Source organism: Pteropus medius, unplaced genomic scaffold, assembly GCF_902729225.1.
Source record: "Pteropus medius unplaced genomic scaffold, Ma_sr-lr_union100, whole genome shotgun sequence".
Taxonomy (NCBI): Eukaryota; Metazoa; Chordata; class Mammalia; order Chiroptera; family Pteropodidae; genus Pteropus; species Pteropus medius.
The window spans coordinates 59,995,123-60,020,995 of NW_024344378.1; the positions used below are offsets into that span (position 1 = coordinate 59,995,123).

At 41.4% G+C, this 25,873-nt stretch overlaps 1 protein-coding gene and 2 pseudogenes across 10 annotated transcripts in view; 1 reads left to right on the forward strand and 2 right to left on the reverse strand.

Annotated features, from left to right (window-relative positions):
• Nucleotides 1–2,942, reverse strand: part of OGDHL (oxoglutarate dehydrogenase L) — a 29,528-nt gene extending 26,586 nt beyond the window's left edge. For 4 of the 10 annotated variants that reach the window (XM_039872366.1, XM_039872369.1, XM_039872362.1 and 1 more), the window contains exons 1-2: nucleotides 2,809–2,921; nucleotides 491–564 (exon numbers count right to left, since the gene is read on the reverse strand). The gene's annotated coding sequence lies outside the window, so the exon portion shown is untranslated. Of the gene's footprint in view, nucleotides 1–490; nucleotides 565–2,293; nucleotides 2,473–2,808 lie in introns of all 10 variants that reach the window. The other 6 variants (XM_039872367.1, XM_039872363.1, XM_039872368.1 and 3 more) reach the window with 5 other exon arrangements.
• Nucleotides 2,943–3,987: 1,045 nt separating this feature from the next.
• LOC120608969 (ATP synthase F(0) complex subunit C2, mitochondrial-like) lies at nucleotides 3,988–4,445 on the reverse strand (annotated as a pseudogene).
• An 8,829-nt stretch (nucleotides 4,446–13,274) lies between these two features.
• Nucleotides 13,275–13,394, forward strand: LOC120610083 (uncharacterized; annotated as a pseudogene).
• Nucleotides 13,395–25,873: the final 12,479 nt, after the last annotated feature.

A 25,873-nucleotide genomic window follows, 5' to 3' on the forward strand; every position in this document is an offset into this window, starting at 1 on the left:
TGCTGCCCCCGGACCCTGCCACCACATCCTACACAGGATATATATAGTAGAACCTCTGTTCCCCCACCTCCACTACCATAGTTGTGATCAGCGCCCCATCCTCTGCCCCAGCTCAGCAATACCTGGACACAGAACAGCTTCCCATGAATACCTGCTAATGCTCTTCTGCCCAGAGAATCCCAGCCTGTGAGTGGAGTGCAGCACCAGAGACGATACAGGCAGGATGGGGCCTGCTTCCCCTTGTACAACTCAGTCCCAGAAAATGTGCCTTCTGGAACATAACTGGCTCCCAGGTTCTGTCTGGGCCAGGCCCTGAGCCAATGCACCTGTGGCCTGGTGTGCTCAACCAATGGGACCCCTCCCCCACCCAATCAGTTCAACCAAGCCACCAAACCATCTGGCTGGGCCTTCTACAAGGTATCAGGTCCCCAAGGCAGGACAGGGCAGAGCCCTCCCAGCCTGCCTACTCCCTCAGTCCCTCTAAACTCACATGAGGTGAAAGGAAGTGGGGAATGATCTCCTTAAGCAAGGGAAAGTGGGCTCCTCAGGCAACCAGCAGCAAGTCTGAACAGAGAAAAGTTAAAAAGCAAAACTACATTCCAGTGCAGAAAGGAAGGAGGTGGGTTCAGCTGGAACTTCAGCCCCAAGTGCCCCAAGCCTCTTTTCCACGTGCTCAGAACCTGAAGTTTTAGACTACATGCCCAGCCCTGCCAGCCAGTGATGATGCCAGGACTACTAGGGGCTGGCTCTCCCTAGAGCAGCATCTCTCCAAGTGCGGGGTCAGGACTCGAGGCATGGGCTCTGGTGTCAGAATGCCAGGGTCCCAACCCTTGCTCTGCCTCTGACTGGCCCTGAGGCCTGTGCAAATACAGGGCTTCTACAGATAACCACTGGGCCCAGGACCTACTGTCCTGGGCTATCAGAAGAATCTAAACAACCCACGAAGCTCTGCTATCCCCATTCTAAGGCAAGAAAAAACAGATACCAAGACCATCCATCACGGGAATAAAAATAAGAGCACGCACAGCACTGATTCTAGGGCAGGCATTGTGCTCATTTAACCCTTTCAACAATCTCTTGATGTAGGTACTTGGATTAGCCCCACTTTATAAACAGGGAAACTGAGGCACAGAGAGTTTAAGCTGGTGAGTGACAGGGTTCTGTGTGGATTCAGAGCCTGTACTCTCTTCACTCTGGAGTCAAGATATAAACCAAGATTTCATTTAAACAATGCACTTTCTAACTACTGTTATCAGAGTTGTTCTCTCTGCCTGCGCTGACCTCCATCCCCATGGGAAGGGGCCAGACACAAAGTCTGGCTGTGTCCAGCCTGGCTCGGTGCAGGAACACTGTTTTACAAACACTGAACTGTCTGGCATAGCCACTGGGCACTGCTGTGGCCTTCACCCAGCCTGGCAGGAAGTCAGTCAGCCAGCCATCCCTGTCCCCATCTCAGCAGGGCTTGAGGATCCAGGAACCCTGGAGGACTGGGGACAAAGCCGATCTCAGTATCTGGAGCCAGAGTCCCAGCTAGCTCTGCCAGGTCCTACCTACACAGGTAAAGGCAGCAATGAAGAGTCAGAGTCAGGCACCTTGCACACCCCCTACCTAGCCCAGGGCACTCCCAGGCAAGTTGCTCTGGGCAGCTCTTGGGAGGGTCTCCTCTCTAGGGACAAGGTCAGTACCATCTCCAGCCCCACCTCAGAACCATAACATCCCTGGACACTAATCTTCCCACACACAATGCCCTGTCTGGGCTGCCCTGGTGAGGACTGCTCTGCAAAACGCCCATTGTAAAAACCAGCTAACAGAGATCCCAAGAAAGGAAAGGCCCTCTCCAAAACCTAGAAGCTGGGCAGTTTCTGAGTGCCCACATTCTGAGAATTGGGTGAGCTTTTCTCAGGAATAAACCCCAATTCCAGTTTGCAGAACCCAAGAGAAAGCCCCGGGGGCAAACTCCAAGGTGGAAAGCAGGGTAGGGAGGGGGTGTGCTTATTTATCTGGCAGAAATGAGGGGCCTGAGCTAAAGCACAGAGGTGGGCAAAGTACAAAGATAAATGGGGCCTGTTCCAATAGCCCAAGGAATGTGTGGGGAGGGAGTGCAAGGGCGGTCTGTGATGGAGGGGTGTCAGAGTGGGGCCCTTGGAGTCCAGTTAATGGCCACTGCATCCTGCTTAAATCTCTGGTTTACCACCATCTTACCCCCTCCCGCATCTCCCTGGGGGTGGGAGAAGCACTTCCCAGGCTGGCTGTAACCGCAGGCCAGTCTTGCTTCTCTCAATGCGTCAGTTACCCTATTTGTGAGTGGAGACAGTGGTTAAAACCGTCTATAAGGGCTCTGCCTCCACGAGGTCCTGAGACACTGAAGCTGTCTGCGTGTTCCCACCAGGCACATAACGCTGATCCTTCTTCCCCAGTGCGGCTATCCGCAGCACCGGCCTTGTGACGGGGCGACAAGTAGACCTCCCTAGACTACAAAAGATAGCGTGGACAGTCTGTAGTCTTCGGGCTGGAGAACCCTGGTTGTTGCCAGAAACCCCACCGTTAGCGCGTCGCTTCTTTACGCAAAACACGGCCCTCGCAGGGTCGGACCTGCGCGAAGAGTTGGGGGCCCTAAGGGAGTGTCACAGCTAAGGGCGGGAGAGCCAAGGTCACGTTCACTCCACCCCCCTGCCTCCCCATCTAGGCCCCGCTCCGGATTGTGGGCGGCGGCGCCCCAGGACCTGGGAATCGGGAGCAGAGGGGCCGCCACCAAGACGGTGAGAAAAGAGGCGCAAGGACCCGGAGGGGATGGGCTGCCGCGCTCACCCGGCGGGCGGGGTTCCGCGCGGCGCGGTGGTCCGCAGGCTGCAGGTCAAGGGTTGAGCGCCGGGGTGTCCAGTGCGCTGTGCCAATTACCTAGGTCACGTGACACGATGGCGCTGGCCGCCGGTGAGCACGCGCCGTGACGTGTCTATGGACGCCCCGCCCCGCCCCTACCCCCCGCTGGCGCTGTCCGCGGTGCTGACCGTCCAGGTCCGAGGCTCCGCAAACCAAGGGCAGACTACAGGGCATGACGATTCTGTACGGCTGGGAGACTTGGCAAGCTGTTGAGCTCGGAACCCCAGTGTCCTCGTCCGGACACTGAGGAGAGCGTACCAGAAAAAAACAACAGTTTGTGTGTATGAGAGGATAGTTTCCATTTTATCATCCGTAAAACGGGATGCTGTTAAAAGTCCCACTGTCTTAGGGCTGTCTTTGAAGAAAAGATGAGATAATGCATATAAAGTGCTTATCATAAAGCCTGATACACATTTTACCCATCCATTGTCCCAGTGATGGAAATCTAGGCTGTCTTCATTTTTTTGTTGCCACAAACAATGCTGCAATAAACATCTTCCTACACATTCCCCTATGAACATGTGTGGAAATTTCTCTAGAATATATAACCAGGAACTGAATTGCTGGGTCCTGAGTACTTAACTTGACTCAGCAATGTCGCATTTCCGCTCAATTCTATACTCCCATAAATAGTGCAAGAGGATTTTCAAGTCCTTATATCCCAGTCAACAGTTGGCAGTGTCCAACTTTCTAACATTTGCCAAAGTAACGGATGCAATGTCATATTATTGTTTTAATCTGCATTTCTCTGATTATCAGCTATTCTCATATCATGTTCTTTGTTAGTTTGGGAGGGTTTCTGTTGTATTCCCCTTGGGTTTTGGTTCTTATTTATATACAGGAGTTTCTTATGTAGGAACATATTCATTTGTGGTTTAAATCACCATCAACTCTCCCATGGATTACTGCAACAGCCAACTAACTGGCCTTGCTTCCACAATTGCACCCCTGAATTTTATTTTATTTTATTTTATTTTATGTATTTCTTATTAATACAGTATTTATTTGTCTTCCCTCTGTCAAATGCTGAGCCAATCACTTTCCCCAGGCTGCCTGGGAATGTATAAGAAAAGAGACATACGGGGCAGATGAGACGCTGGAGAAGAGCTATGGGAGGTGGAGATGGCTCCTTCGCATGGCAAAGAGGATGAGAAAGGCCACCATCAGGCAAAAAGTCCCATGGCCTCTGAGACAGCAGAGCCCAGAATGGCATAGGGGAAGAGCTATTGCTTCAGAGAAGGATTCCTGGCATAACCAATGATAAGCCTCCCAAACACAGTCCCAATTCCAGCCCCAGAGCCAACCACCCCTACTGTGGCAGCCCCACCCCCAATGAACTTCGCTACTGTGTCAATGTCCCTTAAAATGGCTCTGTTTTGGAAGCTGTGGCTAGAAATAAGTGAGGTCAGGGGACATGGGGTTTCCAAGCTGCTGAGGCTCTCATCTGTCAGTGTCTCAGGTTGTTTCAGCACCACTGTAGACAGTAATCAGCTCAGCAGCTGAGAGGTACTCCTGACCAAGGAGGGGTTAGAGACAAACTTGATGCAGGCATACATTTTCAAGGGATTAGGGGCTATGACAAGACAGCTGCTCCCGGGGTTAAAAAAGATAGAGCACACCCCTGAATTTTAATCTCAACACAGCAGGCAAAGTTTTCCTTGTAAAACACCAATTCGGATCATGTTGCCTCTCTGCTCAAAACTCTCGAATGACTTCCCATTCCACTCCAAGTAAAAGTCAAAATCTTTACATTTGCTTCTAAGGCTCTTTATCTCATTTCAACTACTTCAGGCAACCATGCTTAATGAAGACAATTAGTAAACCAAAATAAATATGTAATGTAATATGCTTCATGTTAATTAAAAGCACATGCTGACAAAACTACAATATACATTTCACAAGAAAACATTCAAATAGATATCAAACACATTAATATGGTTGCCTATGCGAGTATTGCGGGACGTAGAGGTAATTAATCGATTACCCATACCGATACTGATAAGGTGCCATGAATGGAGGAATATAATTAATTCTGCCCTCTATACCAAAGTCCCCTCCCCCAGAGTTGTTTATTTGAAGATATTTTAAAGTTCATATGGCTAAGAATTATTCTTGTTTAATTTACAATTATATCTCCAGCACTTAGCATAGTGTCCAACTCATAGTATGCTTTCAGTAAATATCTGTTGAATTAATAAATGAATGAGTAAATGGACACTTAACTTGAATCCAAAAAGATAAGTAAGAGTTTGTCTGATGCAGAAGGGTGGGGTTCATTGGGAGTTCTTTGATTAAAAGCACAAAAAAATTACCTGGATGGCTTAAGCCAAAAAGGAGAGGATAAGAAGATTGTCTATAGCACAACTCACAGAGTCAGAGGAAAACTGAAGAATTACTCTCAGGAAGCAGGGCTGAACCAGAAATGGACTGTCTATTCAAGGCTCTTCTGATGTTCAAAATCCAAATTCCAGAAAAAGAGAAGCTAAACAATCTGGTCTGGCCTGAAGCAGGTGAGAAGGGCATGGAGCCACCCATTTGAAACGTACTTAGACTGAGAAGCAAGGCAGATGGTTTAGGGGATGCTGATACCACAAGAAATAGAAATGAACACTGGGGAGGAAAAATCAACACATATGCACCAAAGACCTCCAACAGGAAAGCATCATAGGCAAAGGCAGACTTGTATGAAGAGCTAGGGGAATGGAAACAGCCTGGATGTGTACAGGGGGCTGGTAGCCTAGGGCAGGTGGGACCCAGTTTTGTATACCATGTTAAGGGGTTTGGACTCTATCCAGTAGGCTATGGGACACCAGCAACATTTTAAACTGTCAAGAACATGTTCAAATTTGCTTTTTGGAAAGCTTTCTCTGGCAACTAGAGGGAGGACAGAGTGGTAACAGTTGAGAGCAAAGATGTATCCAGATGAGAGGCAAAAATACACTGGCAGTAGAGATAAAGGAGGACATACACTTAGGAATCAGCTTTGTAGGGTTTTGTGGTTGACTAGGCAGAGTGGTGGGGCAATGATAACTCACAGATTTCTGGTTTCAGTGACTTTGGGGGATACTGACTGGAACCTCTTAGTGAACTGAGAAATAGGAAGAGATGTAAGTTAAGAAAAATGACAGAAAAATTTACTAGTTGGAGCCCCGAATGATCCACCTAACAAAGATGAAGTGTGTGACATGGAGCAGCAGGCAGGAAAAAAGCCCTAGCAAACCAAAAGGTCCCAGAGACTCCTGTTTGCCCATAGTAGTCTTCGGTCATGAGAGGAAACACGGGGCCGTGGACACAGAGAAAGCCACATTGGTTGAAGAAAAGCTGAGTCACCGAAGGGACTGGGCAGGGCAGCCAAGGACAGAAGCCACAGGCGTGGGAGCCTGCAGGGCTGCCAGACCTTCCAGCCTAATTGATGCTCTGCTAATTACACTGATTAAAGCAAACTTTTAGGGCAATCAAGCCTCTCATGAGGTTAGCTGCCATTCTTAGAAGACTGAAGAGTTTGATGAATGACTGTGAAGATCTGCAAAAGATCTTCAGAAGCAGACACCTTCCTTTCCTTATGTATGTATGTCAGAACATGCAAGTTTGTGTTTATTCTGGTTGTACAGAATTCAAGTTATTCGGGACACAGAGCAAAAGGTGAAAAGTCCCCCCTTCAAAATGCCCCAACTTCACCTTAGTCCCCCTCCAGTTAGTGGGGGACTTCTGGCCAGGGTGGTGAACATCTTCACAAAACCGTGTATTTACCTATGTTTATTTTACAAATACACAGTTATAAAAATATATAATGGATCCACTAGAATATAGTTCTGCAATTTGCTTCTTTTATCCCCTTGTCTTGAAGATCTTTATTTTAATCTCAGTATATGTAGGAACACTCACTTTTTAATGGGTATATTGTATTCATTTTACATGTATAGTATTTGTATTTAACTTCTCTCCCATGGAATGGACATTTACATTCTTTTTGACATTTACGGGAGAAAAAAAAGTCCTCCTATGTATAGATCTTTTAGCACATGTGCAATTATTTTAGTAACATTGATTCCTAGAAGTTTAACACTGGGTTAAAGAATATAAATGTTTTAAAATTTTAATAGATTTCGTCTTTGGTAAGACCATTCCAATTTATGCTTCCCTGTTAGCATTTAAGAGTTCTCACTTCATTACATTCTTGTCAAGAGTTGTTATTATCAATCTTTTTAATTTTTGCTAATCTGATAAATGAAAAAAAAATCTCATTTTGTTCCAGTTTGTGTAAAATTGATAAATGAAGTTGAGAATCTTCTTACATATTGATTATTTTGTATTTCTTTTCTGTGAATTTCCTGTTCATGTTCTTTGCCCATTTTTCTATTGGGTTGTTTACATTTTTCTTATTGATTATATAAACTCTATATATTATGGATAAAAATAATCTGTATATTATAAATGTTGCAAATATTTATTTCTCCCAGTCTGTCACTTGTCTTTTAACTTTGTTTATAGATGCTTTATCCATATGGTAATTTATGCTCTTCATGAGCTAAATTGTGTCCCACCAAGTTCATGTGTTGATGTCCTAACACCCAATCCATCAGAATGTGATCGTATTTGGAGATAAAGTCTTTAAAAAGATAATTAAGTTAAAATAAGCTCTTTTGGGTAGACTTAATCTAAAATGACTGGAGTACTTATAAGAAGAGAAAATTTGGACACAGATATCCACACACACAGAGGGCAGACAATATGAAAACAGAGAAAGAAGACAAACTAAGGAGAGAGGCCTCAAAAGAAACCAACCCTGATGACACTTTGATCTTGTCTTCTGGCCTCCAGAACTGTGAGGAAATAAATGTCTGTTGTTTAAGCCTTCCAGTCTGTAGTGTTTTGTTATGGCAGCCTGAGCAAATGACCCAGTGCTCTTGTTGGAGGCTTCATTCCTTGATTTGAGAACCACTCAAGACTCTAGGGTTTTCTCTCAATTCCAGCTTCTCCTGGGCTCAGGCTGCTATCCTCAGGCAGTGTAAAGCTGGTCCATTTTACCCTCTCAGACAGCTCCTCAAAAAGTCTGTTTATGGTTTATGTGTGCATTTCTTTTATTCTTTTCCTCTTCTATCTCATTATATTATTATTTTGAAGAAAGAGAGATCAAAGAAAGAGATCATCTTTCCAGAGATAAATACTGTTAGTTTTTGGAAAGATTTTTATCTTCACTTTTTAAAATGAATCTTTTACACTTACGGTTGAGATAATACATTATTTACTATACAGGATAATTTCTTATGTTATTAAATATGTATAAACCTGATTTTAATGACTGCAAGTGTATTTAATATACCTTTTATTGGTGCTTTCTCCAATACAACATTATTTACTTCCAACATGAGCCGTTCTTTCTCTGTGGCCTCTGACTAGACCTGATGCTGTTTGCTTGGCTACCATCAAGATTGCCACTCCCACCAAAGTGCCAGGTTGTGTGATAAGCACCTTGTGTGTCTTCTCATTTAATCTTCACAACATTTAAGAGATGAGAAAACTGTCACTTGCAGAGGTCACTTATAAACAACTAGTAGGTGGAGGCAGGGTTATGCTCTATGAAAGAATAAAGAAATATCAGGGTAGAACTCTGAGACTTCCAGCTCTAGTCCCAACACTCATTTAATGAAATAGGAAGCTGAGCACCCACCAATGTCCTGTTTTTGGCATAGGAACACAGAACAAAGCCAGATGCAGAAGACTAGCATCCTGCCTCCTCATCCTGAATCTTTCCATGTCCCAGTCTGCTTCTCACCTGCTTCATGTCCTCCTCTAGAGAGGGTACGACTCAGAAGACCTGAATCCTGAGGACTTCTGCAGACAAATCTCTGCCCCAGAAGAGTCCAAATTTCCATCTTCTCCAAACTGTAGTTCTGGCATTTGGTGGGTGGTGATTTATAGCTGAAAGCTTCATTAATTCAGTTTCCAATAGATCAGAATCAGTCTATGACTGTTCAATCTCAAAATACATTCAAATTACCCTGAACAATCTATGCACATGGTGATTTAAAGCAAACATTAAAATCAGTGATATGGAAAGGGGATATTTTAAAAATTAAATTCTTATTTTGAGATGATTATTAAAAAAAAGAGAGAGATGATTGCATTTTCACTTGCAAATTGTTAGAAATAATACGGAGAGCTTCTGTGTACCTTATACCCAGTTTCCTCAGTGGTAACATCTTGATACAATTTTGACGCATTGATATAGTCAAGATACATAACGTTTTCATCATAACTAGAGTCCCTCATGTTGTCCTTTTGTAGCTACATTTGGTGTTATCACTTTTTTAAAAATTTCAGTCATTTTTATAGTAGTGATATCTTATTAAAGTTTTAATTAGTATTTCCCACTAGATAGCTAATGAGCATCTTTTTATGTGCTTATTTGCCATCTGTATATCTTCTTCAATGAAATGTTTTCATATCTTTTAGCCCCTTTTCAATTTGAATTGCTTTTTTTTTATGGGAGTTTTGAGATTTCTTTATTTATTCTAGATACTAGTGCTTGGTCAAATATATTGGTTGTAAATATTTCCTCCCAGTCTGTAGCTTGTCTTTGCATCCTCTTAACAGGTTCTTGCACTAAACAAAAGTTTTAATTCTAATGAAGTCCAACTTATCAATTTTCATTTTATGGCTCAGGCTTTTGGTTTCCAGTCTAAGAACTTTTTGGCTAAACATAGATCTTGAAGATTTTCTCCTCTATTTTTTAAAAGTTTTCTAGTTTTGACATTTTATATTTAAACCCGTCATCCATTTTGAGTTCATTTTTATACAAGGTGTGAGACTTAGGTTGGTTTCAGGGTTCACTCTTTCTTCTTTCTTTCTCTCTTTTCTTCCAACTATGCCCAATTTGCCAGCACCATTTGTTGAAAAAGCTCTCCTTCCTCCATTGAACCGGTTCTACATTTTTGTTACAACTTAGTTGGGCATATCTGTGTGGATCTATCTCTGGGTTGAGCTTTATTGAGATATAATTCACACACCATACAACTAATTCACTCATTAGAATGTATCATTCAATAGTTTTTAATATATTCCTAGAGTTGTGCAACTATCACCACAATCAACTTTAGAACATTTCATGACTCAAAAAAATAAACCAAAAGAGGTAACTTTTACCATCTTAACAAGTTGTTCCAAGACGTATGGCATATTAAAAATTGCCTCTGGGTGCCCCAAAGTGAAGAACGACCTCTTCTGATAAGCCTGTGATTTATCAGAAATCTGATCATAGTCCTGGAGTGGTCAGTTTCTTCAGAAGGTCCCAGAAGCACTTTGACAAGCTCCGCACAGTCACAGTTGCTTCCCATTGGCCTCACCTGCCCCTGGCATTACACCTGGTCCCCAATCTCCAGAGACAGGTGAGATTTCCATTCAGAAGATGGAACCCATGCTTCCAAGCATCTTCACCTCCAGCTGGACCTTTATACTCTGCCCCAGGCCAGGTGCGGGTGGGAAGAAGCCTGCGGTGACTACTCTTTGGAGCAGCAGGATCTAGATGAAAGTTCAGCCCCCAACCCTCTGCAGCTTCCTCCCCTGAAGCAAATGAATACGCCCACCTCCCACAGCAAGCCACCAAGAGAAATCACAGTCCGGCTAGTGGAATGAAGGTAATGACAACCCAAGTGTTGCTCTCCCTCCATGCTCAGGTACCTGCGGGTGCCCTCACAGGTGGCTGCACCTCAGGCCCCTCAGTCACTGAAGGACTTCTGCTCCTCTTGGCCCTCTTCAGCAAGGGAAGCTTCTCTCTGAGGAGGCCTGTGACAGTCCCCTTCAGGGAAGTGCAGAGAGGGCAGAGAGCTCATCAGCACCACAAGCAGCAGCAGCGTTTTCCTTTCCTGCTCCTCTGAGTGCGGACTCTACCCGACAGACATCCCGCGGGTGAACCCTGTCGTCCCGAATGAGCGCACAGATACCGCCGTCTGCGAGCTGGCCTCGGGTGGGCCAGCCCACATCAATCGGTGAAATCGGGATCTTGTGGGGTGGGGTGAGGATGGGCCTTCGGGCTGGGCCCTGAACCATGAGTAAGCGTTTCACAGGCAGTGAACCAGGCGAGCGCAGGCAGAAGCAGCAAGAGGGAAAGCACTTAAACTGACTGTTTAAGGGATGCGGCGTCGTTTCCTGGGGTTTTGGAGGAGGTACAGAGGGGAGAAGAGGCTGCAAAGGCAGGTTGGGGCCAGACGCCCTCCCCCGGGGAGTGTAGAAGGATCAGCTGCACGCGGGCGGAGCCGCGGGGATCTGCGCTCCCTAGGGCCGGCCTCACCCCTCCCTTCTCCCCTCCCCGGTGGAGAACCCCAGCAGTGAACTAGATCCTCCCCAGCCCTCTGTTGGGTTCGAACCCAAGGTCTGGGCTAGAAAAGACCCCTCACGTATTTCCGCGTTCACTCTTCCTCTTCCCGGCTCCACTTCCACCCAGCACGCCTCGCGGAGAAGGCAGCTCTAGTAGGGCTCCAAGCCCAGGCCCGGCAATTACTGCGGGCGCGCAGCTGGGCAATTCACTCGGTACCTGCCAGAGCCGGCTCCAAGCTGCAGGGAGGGAGCCGCGCTGTTTGCAGGGGAGAGCGAGGCGGAAAGGTACCCATCGTTTGTGGAAATGGGCGCCTGGGAGGCAGACCCGTGTCTCCACCCCTGATTGACTCCTTCAGAGAGTATCAGGGGAAGATCCAATCCAGGCCCCTGATGTGGGGACACAAGGCCTGCTCTGTGAGAAAGCTACGTCTCTCGTAAGAGGGGCCTGAGTTTCCCATAAAATGGAGACACACAGCCTGATATCCCACACACCACTGAGCACTTTGGCATGGGGTCTCCTCCCAGGCAGGGCCAGGCAGCCTGACCCCCAAGCTTGCCCTCTTGGGCACTGGGGATGAGGACAGATGTATCAGGGAGGACTTCCTGGACAAGAAGAAAAGGGTGTGGGAGTAAAGGGGAGTGTTAGGGGCAGAAGCCAGGAGGGTGAGCAAGGGAAGAGGTTTCTCTGTGGCCAGGCATGGAGCGCTCCAGGGCAGGGCTTGGAGTTAGCATGGATACATCAGCCTGGCCCATGAAGGACCTCAGACATTCCACCTCACATTTGAGTCCTCAAAGCTCTGTGGAGCCTCTTCGGAATTTAAGTCGGGGACTTGTTCCCAGTTTATTTTAGACAAATCATTCTGGGGGTAGTGGAAGACTGGTAGGAAACAAGGCAGAGTCAGAGAGGAAGCTCCCCATTTGAGGAAAAAGCTGATTAGGCCTGCGTAAACTGCAATTGTACCAGGAGGGCCTTGGAGGAGGGACCCTAGGTAGAATGTTACAGAGGTGGGATCAGCTGGGATGGGAGCAGTTTGCCGTGGTTCATGAGGGAAGAAGAGTCAAGGGTCCATTCCAGGCTCCTGGAGGAATGCCCAAGACACCTCATGCTTATCAAGGAGGTGGTTACCACCTCTTAGGAAGCCCTGCCTCGGGCAGAGCTTAACGATCTTTGAGGCCAAGAAAATTGTTTCCTCATTATCCTTGGAGAACTAATATGAGCTCAGTAGGGGGAGAGAAACCTAAGCAGTCCCTGCTTACATGGTTTCATTGCTTGCCAGGTTCAGCTTAGTTCCTGACCCTTAAATTTCAGTGAATCTGCAAATTTTGAATGCAAACATCGCTTGGTTTACTTGCCTTTTACATTATTACAAATGTTAAGAAACCTGGCTTCCTGACTTTTATTAATCCTTTTCTGCAGAATATTTAGGCAATTATATGTACAGTGACTTAGAAACTACAGCAGTATAATTAACTTCCAGTGGGAGCAAAAAAGGAAGTATGGGCTGAGGTTAGCTAATAAGATTGGAATAGTCTCCTGTATTATATGGCAGCCTTTGAGAATACTCAATGTCATTTTTGTTGGGTTCAGATTAATTTCGTAAGAAAGAACTGAGCTATTAAAAGATCATCAGATAGAGATGTTGTCTAATTATTTAAAATCCACCAAAAAAAAAAAAAGTTTGCAATATATTCTCAGTGGTTGATCCAGAAGAGGGAAGAAGATATTTGTCATTATTCTCACTGCGAATCATAATTAGGAATTAGGAAGAGAGTCTCTGCTGACCTCTAATGAAACCTTAGGAAGCAAGCCATGTGTTTTGAGCTCAGAGAACTGGAATATGGGTGCTTACATCTTCCAGAAACAGTTCCATCACCATCTTTGTCCTTGCTCTTCTGGCTGGGGTTCATAAACTAAGAAGCAGAATCAGGCCCCTTGTTAGCAAGCCCCACCTCAGACCTACTGAATCAGAATCTGTACTTAAACAGCATCCCCAAGTGATATGCACATTAAATCTGAGAAGAACTATAACATTAAGAATCCTTCAGTCTTTTACCTTCAGAAAAATTATAATTATATGTTCAAGGATCTTTGCCACCCTGAACAAGCCCGATCCCGTCTGATCTCGGAAGCTAAGCAGGGTCAGGCCTGATTAGTACTTGAATGGGAGACCACCTGGGAAGACCAGGTGCTGTAGGCGCAAAAAATTAAAAAAATAAAATAAGGGATTGTAAGCTGACAAGTTCCTTGCAATTAGTGAGGTCAACCAAGGGTTGCCTCACCAAAAAAAAAAAAGAATTCCAATCTTTGAGAATCTATTTCCTTTTTCTCTTTCCAACTTTCCAAGAGGCAATTATTTTTTCCCCAAGTATTGCTGGGGAGTGTTTCCTACTATGACTTTTATGGAGGATCCCAGGAATATGAAATTTGAGGGCCTTGCCTGTGTGTGAGTCACAGACATGTCTTCTTAGGAAGGTTTGCATCATATCTTTAGTATATATATTTTTAAAGTTTTTATTATTTTTGAGCATTTATGACTGGCTCTATTTCTTCTCTTTTGGTTCACATCATGGACCAGACCCCAACTCAAAGAAAGGAGCCCGGCTGCAGGTAGAGACATACAATCCCCTTGTTGAGGGCATGGGAAGAAACAAATCTCTGGAAAGGCTGATGAACTGTGCTCTTAATTCCATCGTAGTTAAAGATACACTGAATTCATCATCTCCAAACTATTGAAAACCCACTTATTTAACACAATTAATCAGTGCCTTATTACTTTATCGTAAGAGAAAAACTATGTAAAGGAGGTGACTGGAGACTTAAATTTAAAGCTCAGATTTGTCACAGAGTCATCCTGGTCAAGTCGCATTCTCTAGAGTGTAAATTGTGGGTGAGACAGCCCAATGTGAAGTATTTGGCATGCCTTGGGAGTGAAATAAAGGTGTGCAACAGTCTTATAAAGATACTATTTTTGGTCATTAAGATCTGATCACTTCTGCGATGAATAGCTGGCAGATTATAGTGGCTTTTACTTTGATAAATTATGGTTTACTTTGCTATTTTTGAGAATATTATAGCTTAGCTGCTTCTGAACACTAACACCAGTTTACAAAATACATGAGTAATCAAGAGACCAGAAGATGGAAAATAGGGCTTAATAAACTATTTCCTGGGTCAGAGCCTAATAGTATCCTTCTCCAAAAGGCCTTGCTAAGCCTACAGCCAGGCCTTAGTCAGTGACTATCAAAGAGGTCCGCATGCAAAATGTGAATGCCACATGAGTGCACTAAGGCTCTCCTATTCCTGACAAGTAGTTTCTCATGCTACTGAGCTCTATTGAGTGCCAGATACTGTGCTGGGGACAGTGAACATGCCATGATCCCAGCCCTCAAGAGACTCACAGTCTGTGTGATAGAGACAGAGAAAGAGATAAACAAGAAATTACAACCCAGCATGACCAGTCATGTCTGATAGAAAGTGCGGGGCCAAGGACCTGAAAAGAGAGAAGTTAAAGCTGAAGTTAAAGCTGGCATAATACGAATCAAGAGGAAGAAGAACAATAGAAATCTTGAGTAAATACTGATATACCTAGAACCTAAAAAAGGAAAAAAGAAAAATTAGCTTACGGAGGTTTAAAGGGGCCTCAAAGTCCCCCAGAAGAAGGAAGTATATTGCAGGGGACTGGCCTTTACTATAAGGTTCAGGAACAAGGGCTTCCAGATGCAAGAGAAGAGTCACTGGTTTCTGGTCCTGGCTTGGATGTTCTCTTCCTATGGTTTCTTTGGCTTTAGCTTCCCTATCTGAAAATAGCTTTAAACCAGATGATCTCTGCAAGCTTTCCAAGTGGGACATCCTATGGTTGTTTAATATTTTAAAGTGGTGTAGAAGTGTATCATCTCAAATGCTCACTGTAACTCATCTGCCTATATATGTTGCATCTTTTTATGATATAATTTAGTTTTGTTTGTGTACCCATTTTACATATCAGACGACAAAGGTGTGCATAAAAAAAAAAAAAAAAAGACAAGCCAGAGAAAAAGGGAAAAAAGAGTGGCTTGGAGATGTACCCTGGGGTGAAAAAATGAGACCTTTTTAACTCTTGAGTACTCATCATGCAAAGAGAATCCAAGACTGCCTTGGGACAAAATGGATGAGGGCCACTCATCCTTCACAAATTTTATCCTTCTTCCACCATCTTCGAAGTATAACATCTAAAACTAGGATACACATTAGTTAACTAGAATCTAATGAGAATGAAATCCAAGTATGATTTCCATTGGATCTTAGCCATAATCACTAAGCAATGACAAAAAATATGAAGTATGCAGAGTGAGAACTGAGCACGTAAATGAGCACTGAAATCTTGAAGTCACACAGCAGAAGAAGCTGCAAACTCTTTACCTTAATACAGCCTGCTAGACCAGGCGGTTTGGAACTTTTCTCTAAGTCTCTCTTTGCTGGGTTAAAAAGCAACCAACAACTTTTAATTGCCTTAAAAGTAAAGTGAACACCAAAAATGAAAGTCCTGACATAAAGAAAATGAAAAAAAAAAAAGGCAGTAGCTTCAAATATCTATGAAGTGATTGTAATGGTGGAGGAGGGGAAGCTGATGTTAGCAAATGTCCCCATTCAACAAATATTCAGAGTAGTGCTGTTGGTTCTTCCTTTAGTGATCAGCACTCAAAGGTGAAAGAGCCAGTTATGCTGCTACAGCAGAAAGAGACACACACAGACAAGAAAAACCACTGTGCTCAGAACTCTATATTCTACCCATTCAATGTGTTGCCATAGATTAGCAGCAGCAGAGTCATCTGGGATTTTGTTAGAAATGCTCCAGAATCAGAATATTCATTTTAACAGGAACCTCATAGTTTTAGCAGCACTGATGAATATAGTGAGAGACTGTGGGTAGCATGGGTTTGGGAGGAGGAGAGATGACTCTGCCTGAGAAGGTCAGGGAAAGCTTCCCCGAGGAAGTCACATTTGGGCTGTTATCTTCAAAGATGAGTAGGAATTGGGTAGGACATTCCAAGTAGAGGAAGGGACAGGATAAAAAGGCAGGAGGCTGTGAGAGGTGAACCTGAACTAGAAACATGGGCTGGAACCGGAATTTGAAGATACTTATCCACCCTATTAAGGAATTTATATTTTTGTTTCCTAAGAGTGGAAATCAAGTAAGGAGGAAAAATATTCTCCAGGCCCCCCTGCTATTGTTTAATCAGTAGTAGTTCATTGCAGATTATGTGTATTTGATGACCTTGTTCACAGTGGAAATATGTTTCCAAGGGGGAAAAAATCAGGACAGACCAGTGCCCTTTAGGTGGCTCACAGAGGGTACGAATGCCCACGAATTTGAAAGGAAACAGAAAATTTCCATTTAAGCATATTTTTTTCTGAAGGCAATAAAGGCAAGGAAATTATTGATTCCTCTAAATGGTATTAAACCAAACACAGTGCCAAGAGACTATAAATTAATTTTTCTTAGAGGCAAAGTAACAAATGTTTAATCTTTTAAACAACCTCGTGAAAACCCAAAGCAGATAGAGAATGCTTGCCTTACTTTAGCTGAAACTTAGTTCTAACTCAGTACCCAAAAGTCTGGTGTTCTGATAAGAACAGTCAATCAATGTGCCAGATCAACTGAATGTTGAATCTTTGCCCAGGATCCTGGCTCTGGGTGTCATTGCCATCCCCAAGCATCCCCAGGCCTTCCTTCATCGTCCAACTGGCTGGATCCTCTCAGTGATGAGCTAGAAAAGATCATAGGGCTTTTTTTCCTACTCTGCTATTATAATGATTATTGATTTATTAAGTGGTCCTATGTATGTAGAATAAGATAGTGCTTCAAACCTAGCATGGATAATTCAGACAGCTCCTACTTTTATAGATAAACTTGTTCTGGCATCTGAAGGTGTCTTATTGTAGCAAAAGTCTTAGGGCCATTGGGGTTGTTAACTGAAGAGTAAAGTGTGTGAGAAATAAAAAGCAGGGCATTAGCAGGTAGGACTAAATCATGCTGCAATGAGTAGAAGAGGCAAAAACAAAAACAAAGTGGAGACTTCTAGTATTAGCACCCACTATATACTGGCACTATGATGAGTGCTTTATGGTGTTCACCTATAATTTGTTCTGTAGCCCTATAAGACAGCTGTCATCAACCCCAAATTCAAATGAGGAACTGAGGTCTCAGTGAAGGTGGTTGTTAGGGTCCCTACAGGATGTGCAGAGCTGTGATTCAAACCTAGGTCAGACTTATTGTTGACCACCACCTACTAACCTTCCACCTCTGGAGTGCACTACACTGTCACTCAGAAATCTCTAAGAGTCTGCAAATTTGCTGAAATTTTGTCAAGCCTTCAGAAAATTCACCAATACAAAACAGACAAAATCCACATAGATAAAACAGATTATTGAGCAGTGATCATTTAATGATATAACATTTGTAAACTGTATATAGTCATATATAATAATGATAGTTTACTTTAAAAAGCTTCACTTTATGAAAGACTTCAGCATAAGTTTTATACATACAGCTTCTAAATGCACTTAAGATGATCCGTTTACAAATATATCATGTGTAGTTTTCCAGAACACAGTTTTCATGTCTCTATTTTGTAGATGAACGGATATTTCACATAAATGCAAATCTGTAAGTCCATTTGGTGTTTTGAAGCACTAGTAACAGTAAATCAATAAACATTTATCTATCCCTTACTCCATTAAAGATGCTATGCAAAATCCTAGAAGAGAAAAAACTAGGCACACAGAGAGGTACCTGTCCAACAGGGGGATAAATCAAACAAGTAGAGAATTAAGTAAAAGAGTTGTTTTTAGTGTTAGTGACAATAGGGAAAAAATTAAACACAGGGAGAGATAAAGATTTTACCAGACTAACTAATATTCAGAAAATATTCAGAAAGGAGAAATGGGATCAGGGACAGGAGGGTTAGGGAAAGCTTTGCTGAGCCAAGACTTGTTGCTAGGTTTAGAAGGGAGATAAATGTTGAAAGGCAAAAAGAGAATGTATTTATCAGGCCTAAACAAAAGTATAGAGGAAGATGTATTTAGGGAAAAGAATGTGGTCTAATTTGAATTTGAAGAAACATTTGCAAATGGGCTTAAGATTGTTAAATCGGAAAAGGCAAGCTGGAGCCAAACTATGAAGAGAGCCTGAAAAGACCAATGCAGCAATTTGGGCTCTCTTTAGGTGTGGCACCCACCAAAGGTTTTTAAGCTGCTAAAACTCTTCCTTCTTTCCCAACAATTGGTGCTGAGGCAACTGGATATCAACATACAAAAAAAAAAAAAAAAAATGAAGCTGGACCCCCTACCTCATATCATATGTAAAAATTAACTCAGAATCAATCACAGACCTAAATGTGATAAGACTATAAAACTCTTAGGAAAAAAATAAAAGTAAATGTTTGTGATGTTGGGTTAAACAATTATTTCTTAAGTACAATACCAAAAGCACAAATGATTTTTAAAAAAATCAATTAACTGAATTTAACCAAAAATTTTTAATTTGTACTTCAAACAACACCATCAAGAAATAAAAAAGACACCCTACAGACTAGGAGAAAATATTTATAGTTATGCCTTGTTTTATAGTGTTTCTCTTCAGTACACATCGCAGACATTGCATTTTTTACAAATCGAAGGACTGTGGCGACCCTGTGTTGAGCAAGTCGATAGGTGTCATTTTTTCCTCAGGTGATGGTTAGCATTTTTATCAATAAGGTATTTTTTAATTAAGGTGTTTATATTTTTTAGATAATGCCATTGCATACAATAGACTATATGATAGTGTAAACATAATTTTTTATGTACTGGGAAAGCAAAAAATTCATATGATTTACTTTAGTGTGATATTCACTTTATTGGGGTGGTCTGGAATTGAACCTACAATGTCTCCAAGGTATGCTTGTATACCTTGTCATATATCCAATGAGGACCTTATATCTAGGAGATTTTTTTTAAACTCTTACAACTCAATAATAATAATAATAATAATAATAATAATAAAACAATTTTAAAATAGTTAAAAGATTAGAAGAGACATTTCTACAAAGAAAATATATGAATGTCCAATAAACACATTAAAAAATGTTAAACATCATTAGTCATTAGAAAACTGCAAATCAAAACCACAAATGAGATACCACTTTACACACACTAGAATGGCTATAATAGAAAAGAAAGTCAATAACAGCTGTTGGTGAGGATGTGGAGAAACTGAAATCCTCATATACTGCTTGTGAGATTCTAAAATGGTACAGCCACTTTGAAAATTGGTTCCTCATAATGTTAAACATAGAGTTACCATATGACCTTAAAATTTATTTCTTAGAAAAATTATCTAAGAGAAAAAAATATATGTTCATACAAAGACTTGAATGTGAATGTTCATAGCAGCATTATTTACAAGAGTCAAAATAGTGAAAACAAAACAAATGTCCATCAACTAGTAAATAGATAAACAAAACGTGATATATCCATACAATGGAATATTATTCAGGCATGAAAGGGAAATAAGTACTAGGCATATTACACCATGGATGAATCTCAAAAACATTATGTACAGTAAAAAAAGCCAGACAAAAATAGCATGTATTGTATTATTTGATTTATATGAAATGTCTAGAAAAGACACATATTTAGAACTGGAAGTAAGAGTATGTGGTCACGAAGTTTCTTTTGGGGTAATGGGAATATTCTAAAATTAGATTGTAATGATGGTTACACAACTCAGCAAATACACCAAAAATCATTGACCTGTACACTTAGAAGAGGTGAATTATGGTATGTAAATTATACTTTAGTAAAACTGTTTTATTAAAAAAAAAACCTCTTCTTTCATTTCTCCTTTTCTCCCTTCCTTCTTTCTTTACTATCTTTCTTTTCTTCCCTTCCTTTCCATTACTTTTCTTTTTCCCTTACTCTTTTGTGCAACTCTTAAATATAGATGAGCATTTAAAACATAAATGTTCAGCAAGCATCCATACTACCACTACTCAGGTCAATAAATTGAATATTTCTAGCTCCCCAGAGGGCTCTCCTACACATACATTTCCTCTACTTAACCACAATCTGCTCCTTCACCTGTAAATACCAGCTACAAGCTTTTATAATAAACACTTTCTAACTTTTATTTATAATTTTAACAATAAGTATGCATTTTTAAATACTTGATATTAGTTTTGTTTTTTAAAAAAAATAGATATATATTCATATGTTATGTGTACTTTTGTGTCCAGTTTCTTTCATTTAACATAATGTTTGTAAGAATAGAGTCCAGAAATAAAGTCACAAACCGTCATTGACTTTTGATGAAGTTGTCAAAGTAATTCAATGTAGAAAAAAATCTTTTCAACAAGTGATTGAAATCAATGAACATCTATATACAAAAAGAAGCTTAACTCTTATATAAAAATTAACCTGAAATCAATTGTAGACCTTAGTGTAAAACCTAAAATTCCAAACTTTTAGAAGAAAATAGGAGGAAAAATCTTTGTGAATTTTGATAAAGCAAAATTTTTCTCAATAGGTTACAAATAACACAAACCATTAAAAATTATTTGGTTAGCAGACTTCCAGTCAAGATGGTGGAGTAGGTGTGCTGTGCTTGCCTCCTCTCGTGACCACATCAAAATTACAACTAAATTATAGAACAACAATCCCTGAGAACCACCTAAAGACTAGCTGACTATAACTCCTATAACTAAAGATATAAAAAAGAAGCCATGTCAAAAAAGGTAGGATGGGCGGAGACAAGAAACATGCTGGTCCCATATATGACAGGTTAAGAATCAGGATGGATATGTTGGCTGCAGTGGTCCACTCTAAGAGGCAAGGGATCCCAGCCCTACTGAGCACCAGTGCCGGGAAGAGGAGTCCCCACAACACCTGGCTGTTAAAATTAGTAGTGATTATAACTGGGTGAGATGGGAGGCTACCGAAGTCCCAGGTCTTCCTCTTAAAGGTCCCAAGCACAGATGGATTCACTCATCTTGAAAGGGTCAGGGACATACAAGGAGGAACTGAATTGTCTGGCTTCAGGCAAGGGATAGAGGGGCAGCTATCTCCTTGACAGAAGTGCTGGCAGGTGCCAATTTTCCTTTGCTGAGCCCTCTGCCCACCCAACCTGAAGGTTCAGGCTGGCACCAAATGTTAGTCTCCATCAAATTTGCTCCACCCTGGCAATTCCCTGAGAACCCACCCCACCCAACCCACAAACCATCCCAAAACTCTTTTAGTGGCTGTTCCTCACAAGGTACCAGTCTCAGCCTATGCTACAGACTTTCTTAAAATCTCTCAGAGGTCCACAAATCTCAAATAAGCAGTAGTTGGAATTGGCATGCTTATACCTCTGGCTAAGCAGCTCCTGGCACTAGTGGCAATCAGCCTCAGTTCACAGCATAGCCTCTCCCAGGTGCCTTCAAGTCCACCACAAACTCCAGGCAGCCACAAACTCACAGATCATTTTGTAGCTCCTACCAGGGGTCTCTGGGCTTGGCACAGGCAGTGGCTGATCTGGCCTGTACCCTCCTAAGAGGCCTCAGAACCAATATACCCAGTGGCCAGCTTCAGACCACACCAGAGTACCACCTAAATAGCTCCGCAAATGACACACCCAAAGGGTAGACTCAGCAAGCACCAGAGCCTCACTAAAGTGAATCCCAGTCAGTAGAGTCAGCCCCCCACATGACAGTTCATCAGTGATAGTCATGCCAGTCCTCATAGCCAGTCAGCCTGAGGATCAACCCCACCCACGGATATGCCAACAACAATCATGGTTCAACTATAACAGGGGGAGACACACAACCCACACAAAAGATACTCCTGGAGTACTCAGATCAGGTGACCAGGGAGTCTGCGCCAATGGACCCCACAGGACACCTACTGCATAAGGCCACCCTGCCAAAACTGGGGGATGTAACAGATCTATCTCATTTATAGAAAAATACATAAAGAGGCAGCCACAATGAGCAAACAAAGAAACATGTCCCAAGTGAAAAAACAGGACAAAACTCTAGAAAAAGGACTAAACAAAACAGAGGCAAGCAATCCACCCACTGCAGAGTTCAAAACACTGGTTATAAGAATGTTCAAAAAAATCATCCGAGTTGTATGGAATAACAAAAGACCTCGAACTGCCTAAGCCATGCTGAGAAAAAAGAATGAGGCTGGAGGTATCACTCTGCCCAAGTTCAAATTATATTACAAAGCAAGAGTAATCAAAACGGCATGGCGTTGGCAGCAAAACAGACCCACAAACCAGTGGAATGGAATCAAGAGTCCAGAAGTAAACCCATATTTATATGGGCAAATAATTTTCAACAACGACAAAAAAACAAAAACATGCAGTGGAAAAAATAAAGCCTCTTCAATAAATGGCACTGGGAAAATTGGAAAGACACCTGCAAAAGAATGAAACTAGACTTTTTTCTATCACCGCACACCAAAATTAACTCAAAATGGATTAAGGACCTGAATATAAGACCTGAAACAATAAAACGCATAGAAGAAAACTTAGGACTAACTCAAGGACCTTGGGCTTAAAGAGGATTTTATAAATTTGACCTCAAAGGCAAACGAAGTAAGAGCAGAAATAAGTGAATGGGACTACATCAAACTAAAAAGCTTCTGCTCAGCAAAAGAAATCATCAACAAGGTAAAGAGACAACCATCTGAATGGGAAAATATATTTGCAAGCAACACCTCCACTAAGGGCATAATATCTAAAATATACAAAGAACTCATATGACTCAATAACAACAAAAACACAAACAATCCAATCAAAAAATAGGCAGAGGACCTGAACAGCCACTTCTCTCCAGAGAACATACAGATGGCCAACAAATATATGAAAATATGCTTAACATTGCTAGCTACTAGGGAAATGCAAATCAAAACTACAATGAGATACCATCTCACACCTTTAGAACAGCTATAATCAACAGAACAGGTAATAACAAATGTTGGAGAGAATGCGGAGCAAAAGGAACCATCCTACATTGCTGGTGGGTCTGCAAATTGGTACGGCCACTATGGAAAGCAGCATGGAAGTTCCTCAAAAAACTAAGAATTGATCTACCATATGATCCAGCAATCCCTCTACTGGGTATTTGCCCCAAAGACTTGAAAACCCATATCCGAAAAGATATTTACACACCTATGTCCATAGCAACACTATTCATAGTGAGCAGGACATGGAAGCAACCGAAGTGTCCTACGATAGATGACTGGCTAAAGAAGCTCTGGTACATATATACAATGGAATATTACTCAGCCATAAGAAGAGATAAAATACTGCCATTTGTGACAACCTGGATGGACTTCGAGATAATCATGCTAAGCAAAATAAACCAGATTGAAAAAGTTGAAAATCACATGATATCACATATGTGGGATATAAACCTAAAAGCAACAAATGAACAGGACAAACAAACAGAGACTCAAGGACATGGACAATAGACTAGTGGTTATCAGAGGGTAGGAGATGGGGGAGGAGGGAAGGGGTAGACAGGGTAAAGGGGGTCAAATATATGGGGGTTAGGGGAGGGTGAAGTGAGTTAAGGGGATCAAATATATGGTGGCTGAAAGAAACTGGACTCTGGGTGGTAATCACACAATAGAATATATAGATGTCAAATTATACTGTACACCTGAAAATTATATAATTGTATTAACCAATGTTACCCCAATAAACTTAAAATAAAAATTAAATTATTCGTACTAGGTAAATTTTTTTTAAAAGGAATGTTCAATGAATTTAGGAGAATAGATGAAATCGGTGAGAATTTACACAAAGAGATAGGAACCATAAAAAAGAACCAGTCAAGAATGAAGACTACAATAACTGAAATGAAGAATACATTAGATGGAATAAACAGTAGATTAGATGAAGCGGAGAACAGAATCAGTGATTTTGAAGACAAAGTAGAAGAAAATGGCTAATTGGAATAGCAAAAAGAAAAAAGAATTTTAAAAAATGAGAATAGTTTAAGGAACCTCTGAGACAACATCGAGTGTAAAAACATTCGAATCATAAGGGTTCTGGAAGGAAAAGAGAGAGAGCAGGGATTGAAAACCTGCTTGAAGAAGTAATGATGGGAAACTTCCCTAACCTGGAGAAATAAATAGACATAAAAGTCTAGGAACCACAGAGAATCCCAAACAAGATGAACCCAAAGAGGCCCACAGCAAGACACATCATAATTAGAATGCCAAAGGTTAAAGACAAAGAGAGAATTGTTAAAGTAGCAAAAGAAAAGCACTTAGTTACATACAAGGGAGCTCCCATAAGACTGTCAGTTGATTTCTCAACAGAAACCTTTCAGGCCAGAAGGGACTGGCATGAAATATTTAAAGTGATGAAAAGCAAGGATCCTTAACCAAGATTACTCTACCCAGAAAAGCTATCACTTAGAGCAACAGTCCCCAACTTTTTTGGCATCAGGAACCAGTGTTCCTATGAGAAGCTAATGCCTGATGATCTGAGGGTAGAGCTGAGGTGGTGATGCTAGTGCTGGGGAGCAGTTGCAAATACAGATGAAGCTTCGCTTGCTTGCCCCACCAGCTACATCCTGCTGTGCAGCCTGGTTCCTAACAGGCCATGGATTGTTACTGGTTCGTGGCCCAAGAGTTAGTGATGCCTGATTTAGGTGGACAGATAAGGAGCTTCCCAGGCAAGAAAAAGCTGAAAGAGTTAATCATAACCAAATCAGAATTACAAGAAATATTAAAGGGACTTCTTTAAGAAGAAGAAAGGGAAGAAAGATTAAAAATATATAAATAATAAAATGGTAATAACTTTCAATATTTACTTTATATGTGAATGAATTAAATGCTTCAATCAAAAGACATAGATTGGCTGAATGGAAAAGAAAACAAGACCCTTACATGTGATGCCTACAAGAGACCCGCTTGATGAAGTTGTCAGGGTAAATGGAAATGAAAAAAAAATAGCTGGGTTAGCAATATTTACATCAGATATAATAGACTTTAAAACATAAGCTATACTAAGAGATAAAGAAGAACATTTCATATACAATAACCAAGATATGGAAGCAACCGAAGTATCCTATGATCGACAATTGGATAAAGAAGATATGGTACATATATGCAGTGGAATATTACTCAGCCATAAAAAAGAATAAATCTTACCATTGCAACAGTACAGATAGATCTAGAGGTTGTTATGCTAACTGAAATAAGTCAAACAAGGAAAAACAAATACCATATTATTTACTTACATGTGAAATCTAATAAATAAATAAATAAATAAATAAATAAATACATAGATAAATAAATAATTAATTAATCATGGACCTATAAAGTAAAGCATAGGGAATATTGTCAGTAATATTGTCATACATATGTATGGTGCCAGGTGGGTACTAGACATATGGGGGGATCATTTTGTAAGTTATATAAATGTCTAACCACTGTACTGTATACCTGAGAGTAATATAATATTGGATGCCAACTGTAATTGAAAAATAAAAAATTTTTGGATTTATTGGACTTCATTATACTTTGAAACTATTCTTGAAAGACACTATTAAGAAAATTAAAAAAATAAGCCACAGAATGGAAGAAATTATTTGTAAAATACTTACCTGATAAAGAACTTGTAACCAGAATCATAAAGAGGTCTCAAAATTCAATAATAAT